Source organism: Ailuropoda melanoleuca, chromosome 16 (genome assembly GCF_002007445.2).
Source record: "Ailuropoda melanoleuca isolate Jingjing chromosome 16, ASM200744v2, whole genome shotgun sequence".
NCBI lineage: Eukaryota > Metazoa > Chordata > Mammalia > Carnivora > Ursidae > Ailuropoda > Ailuropoda melanoleuca.
The window spans coordinates 76659606-76665511 of NC_048233.1; positions in this window are offsets into that span (position 1 = coordinate 76659606).

A 5906-nucleotide genomic window follows, 5' to 3' on the forward strand; every position below is an offset into this window, starting at 1 on the left:
TCTATTTATTCTCTTTAAACCTTTCTAAGCATACAATAGTACCTAACACAGAAAATGCTCTTAAAAAATTTTTTTATTATGGTATGTTAGTCACCATACAGTACATCATTAGTTTTTGATGTAGTGTTCCATGATCGTTTGTGTATAACAGCCAGTGCTCCATGCAATATGTGCCCTCCTTAATACCCATCACCAGGCTAACCCATCCCCCAACCCCTCACCTCTAAAACCCTCAGTTTGTTTCCTGGTGTCCATATCTCCCTGGGTTCTTCTCCCCTTCTGAATTCCCCCTTGCATTTTCCCCTTCCTTCTCTTAATGTCCTCAGTGCTCTTCCTTATGTTCCACAAAAAACTGAAACTATGTAAGTATCTTTCTCTGCTTGACTTATTTCACTTACCATAATCTCCCCCAGTTCCATCCATGTTGATGCAAATGTTGGGTAATCATCCTTTCTGATGGCTGAGTACTATTCCGTTTTATATATGGACCACATCTTCTTTATCCATTCATCTGTTGAAGGGTATCTTAGCCCCTTCCACAGTTTGCCTATTTTTTTCAAGGTCACCAGTGATATCGGTGTCCCTAAATTGGATAGACTTTCCTCATTTCTCATCTTATGGACTCCATCACTGAATCCAGTCTTCTATGGTATATTCTTCCTACGTGAACATGATTCCCAGATTATTACCACTAGTGTAGGCCTCTTTCCTGAGGATGAGTCCTGGAAATCCAACCTCCCACATGGCATTTCCACTTGAATGAAAAATATATTCTTCCCTATCTCTAAACCTACTCCACACACAACATTCTCTATCTCAGAGGATGGCATATTTGGACTCTATTTCTTTTTATTTATTTATTTATTTATTTATTTATTTATTTATTTATTTTTTATAATAATTTTTATTGTTATGTTAGTCACCATACAGTACATCCTTAGTTTTTGATGTAATGTTCCATGATTCATTATTTGCGTATANAAACAGTCTGTTATTTCTTTCATTTTTAAAATGAATTCTCCCCTTGATTTTATTTCCTCTATGAGCTACTATTCCATATCATTGTCTCATTTTTGTCACAAAAGTTAAGAGGCTCTGTAAGGCCTTTTTCCCATTTCCCTGTTTCCAGGCATACTTTCCAGGCATACTTCAGTACCTAACAGTGAAAACACTCTTTTCAAGGTCACCAATGATATCTGTGTCCCTAAATTGAATACTCTTTCCTCATTTCTCATCTTATGAACTCCATCATTGAATCTAGTCTCCCATGGTATATTCTTCCTACTTGAACATGATTCCCAAATTATTACCTCTAGTGTAGGCATCTTTCCTGAGGCTGAGTCCTTGAAATCCAACCTCCCTCATGGCATTTCCACTTGAATGACAAATAGATTCTTCCCCATCTCTAAACCTACTCCACTCACAACATTCTCTATCTCAGAGGATGGCATTTTTGGACTCTCTTTCTTATATGCCACATCCAGTTTATCTGGAAATTCTGTTGAACTACGTTCAATACATATTCCAAATTCAACCATGTTTAATCATGTTTGGACCTATTTTCTCATTCTGAGCCACTGTCATCTTTCATCTGACTGATTGCAATTCCCTCCTTCCTTTCATCTTAGCATCCTTTGCTCTTATATTCTATTGTCAACACAGTTGTATTTTCACACTGAGAAAAATCCTTTAAAACCATAAGTCAGATGATAGCCACTCGTCTACTCAATATTTTGGAATGATTCTTCATGTCACTCAGGTCAAATGCTAAAATCATTCTAATTACTAAAAATCAGGTAATTCTTTGCCCTGTTGTTATTCTGATCTCCTCCCTTACAACTAAACTCTCAGTGACTCCTCTTGCTACTCTGGCACCTCTCTGTTCCTCTTACTGGTCAGTTATGTTCTTGCTGCAGGGACTTTATATGGGCTATTCTCTCATCCTGGAATATGTTCTTCCACTTGTCTGCATAACTAACTCAGTTTATGTTCATAAATGGGAAGAACCTATATTTTTAATAGTAATACCCTTAGGCATGGCCAAGCAAAGCTTCTGTTCTTGACTCCACACTTGGAAGTGTTTTCTGTGAAGTTTTCTAGGTTTTCCAGTGTCTGGAACTAGGCAGTGCCTTCTGGTGGGGTACCCCAGCCTGGACCTGATTGCATGGGTCTCATCCTTGTTTCTTCCTTTGGGGAGCTCTTTGACTCTCTATGCTCCTTATGCAGTCAACCAAATGTTCTAGAAGCTCTGGATTCTCCACCTATAAAGTATCCCAGGTTCTATGCCTAGAACCTTGGTTCCAGGAGGGCAGTGTGTCAAGAAGAGGCATTATTCCAACATACAGAGGCTCTGTAGAGAACAAGAAGAGATGGGTTCTCTGAAAAGGAAGACATACTTAGACACCAGGAAGAGTCTTTCTGTGTTCTAATTGGACAATAAGCAAATACAAAAGTACCTCCTCTCTACCTGCAGTTCTAGAACTTCATCAATAATTCACTATATCTCACACTGAGTATTCACTTAGGAAGAGGTCCTATAAAAATATTTGGCTGTCTCTGTCCACCCTAGATGAGGTCCTGATTTTAGAGACACCAATTTCTGTGATGAATTAATAACACCTTTCCAAAAGAATGACAGAGTGTATTTTCATGGATATTGATAAACTGATTCTAAAATTTGTATGTATGTGTAGCTATTTGAACAGCCTTGGCAATAAAAACAGTGTGAGGGACATAGAGTTAGGGGACTGGATCTTCTACATATCAGAACATACCGAAAAGCTCTGTTTTGTAAGCATTTGGCTGTAGGCCTGTTAATAAAGAACTCTAAAGAACAGAAGAAATGGCCCAGAGATTAAGCCATCTATCTTTGGAAAGTTGGTATAAATTTTGTAATTTAATAAGTGATGAAGGTGGGATTTTAAATCTGTGGGTAGAATGGTTTATTAGATTAATTCTGGAAAGGCAAATTGCTATTTATTTTCCCTTACTCCATCCCCCAATTTTATACATTTCTTTGTGACTATCTCTGTCTCTGTCCTCTCCTGTTTTTGATGTAAACCTGTTTTTTTTAACTTCACCTTATATTTGCACAAATAACATGATTATTATATTATCTGTCCCATCCCATCTTCACACTATTATTTCAGTGTTATATCACTCATTTCCTCTAACAGAATCAAATAATTGATGATGAAGCAGAGCAGGGCATGGAATAAAGTAGAAGATGCTGGGTGTGGTTTGAAATAGGAGCCAGAGTTCCAGGATTAATTGCTGGAGTCCTGCTATTGAGGCATGGGTTTAAAAGATCATCTCTTCTGAGAGTGTCATCCTGGTCAGGTGGTTCTTTTGGTCAGGGAAACTTTCTACAATGTCAGTTAAAAGAAAATAATACTTGTCTTTTAATACTACAGGAGAATAAACTGTTTCTTTAAACCACAGGTGAATAACACCTGTCCCTTAATAACATGGGTGAAGGTGCTTCTGCATGTTCACTTTTCTGATGAATCACTACAATTCCACTTCTTTTAGTTAGATGAGAATAGACATAAAATAGGTAGGATCAAGAGTGTATAGAACAACAAACTCTTTGTCATGGATGCTCTCTGAAGGGACCTTATGAGCTAAGTCCAAGTTTCCCTCAAGCTTCAATCCGAGGGCTACCTAGATTCAGAGTAAGCAGACCTGACTTTCCTTCTCTTTAAAAAAAAATGGAAAGAGAAAATTTCCTTTAATGTCTAAAAATTATGTTGTTTAGTTTTAATGTCATGGCATATATAGCTTATGTACTGAGGAAGAAAAAAGACGATTTTGGATTAGTCCATACATCTTTGCACATTATTCATAAAATGTGTTAATCTTTAATAATCACCTGTTGCTACTCTAATCCCAGCACATTACAAGTCCTTGTGGATTGATGTGGTGCTTGATCCCAGAACTCAGCTCTTGTATTTAGTAAGTACACCAGCATTTTGCCTTAATCCTGCACAGAGATATCGTGTTCCATCCCAATGCACAGCTTTCTATTCCTGAATATGAAGGGAATGGAAAGCAACTTCACATAGAAACCCAGGAGAATTTGGAAAAAGAAAAAAAAAACACCTGTAATTGGTTGGAGACGTAAAAGTTTTGCAAATACTTGAGCAAATGAAACCACAGGTAACTGTGTCTTGAAAAATCATACTGATGGGAAATTTCCAAACCCTGAGGAGAACTGAGAAGCAATTCTATAGGGTCCTGACCTCTCAGGGAAACTTCTTTAAATTCCAGTTGGAAATCAAGGAGGAAACTTTTGCTTCGGTATTATTATTTTTTTTTTTTGTCCTGAGACCATGTTGAAGATTGATAAGCAGTGGGACACATTCTCTACCTTGTCTGCCACAGATACTCATCCTCTCTCTCTTATATGTAGAAGTAAGACTTGGAAACATGCTTCACATTTTGGACAGCTATTGAATGGACTTTTCTCCATGGAGTATAGAAGATTGCCATCACCAGAATTTTCAAGAAACTGACAAATGGTGAGATTTATAATGCACATTTTTGCATTTTCAGAGAGATTTTAAGGTGTGATGTAGTACTTAAAAGTATGGGTGTTTTGGTCCAAGCTACCAAGTCTAATTAATGCAAGCATGGGTCTATCATTTAACTGTGTACACTTGGGCTAGCTACATAACCTTTTTGGCCCTAAATCTTTATTTTAATATATATTGTATATTAAAATGCTCCAAGGATTTGGAAACAAAATAATGCATTTAGATTTCGAAGGACAGCACTTGACACAATAATATGTGCTCAATAAATACCAGCTGTCAGGTGCAAACTTTTTTTGGAGGGTTACGAGTACCTAGTACTTCAAATCTAATGAAATTAGAACTTTCTTTAGTTTTTCATCTTCAAGTTAAATCCAGATGACAATGAAATGCAACAAGTACCTATTTTGGTCCTAGTCATTGAATCCTATTTTTTAAAAATTTTTTCAAATTATATTCTTATTTATCATTCATCTTCTAATGCTGTCTCCATCCTGATGTTTTAGGTTTAAAGGTGGACATTTTTGAGGCTGTAAGGAATACTGATTCACAAGCATGTGAATGTAAGTGGTGTTTACTGTTTACAGAGTTATTATATATAATACAGAATTCTATAGTGCCACAACAAATGCCTAAAAAATGGCACATGGAAGGACATTAAGGGTAGGCAAGTGTCTTATTCAAGTCACATAGCAGAGGCTTCTGATTTTAAATATGTCCACTTAATTTTCTCTAAGTGCATTTAATGCCAAAAATAACATTAGATTTCTGCCTCAGAATCTTTCAAGAATATATAAATGGCTGAAGCCCTGCACTGCTTTAGTGCTGGTTGTTGGGGCTTGTCTCTCTTAAAATTTGCTAAGTCACTAAGACAACAGAAGAAAAGAAGGCTCAGACATCCCTCAGGAAAGACACAGGTAGAAACAGAGAAAGCTTTTTATTTTTTTCCAGTTGCAGAAATAGTAAGAGTATAAAAGATTCAGGGGAATCAACAGAGCAATATTGAGAAGAGAGAAAGGAATCTGATCTGAAAAGAATGTATTTCCCAGATTGTAGTGAATAGAATATCTTTCGTTAGACAAAACATAATTCCTTATATTGCTGAAGTAAATAATGACCCTGGATCATAAAATACAGTGGATTTTAGGATTTTAGGGAGAATCATTAGGAATGGAGGTTTAATCTTTTCTTTTAATTTGTAATACATATATATTTTAAAAATACATGCAAGTATGATGAAATGTACATAAAAATATAGCTTAAATTTAGTTTGACATATAATTACAGAATACTATTTATAATGTTGACCTTACTCTTAATTCCTCATTTGGTGGTTTTTTTTTTTTTTTTTTGGTTTTTTTTTTTTTTTTTTTT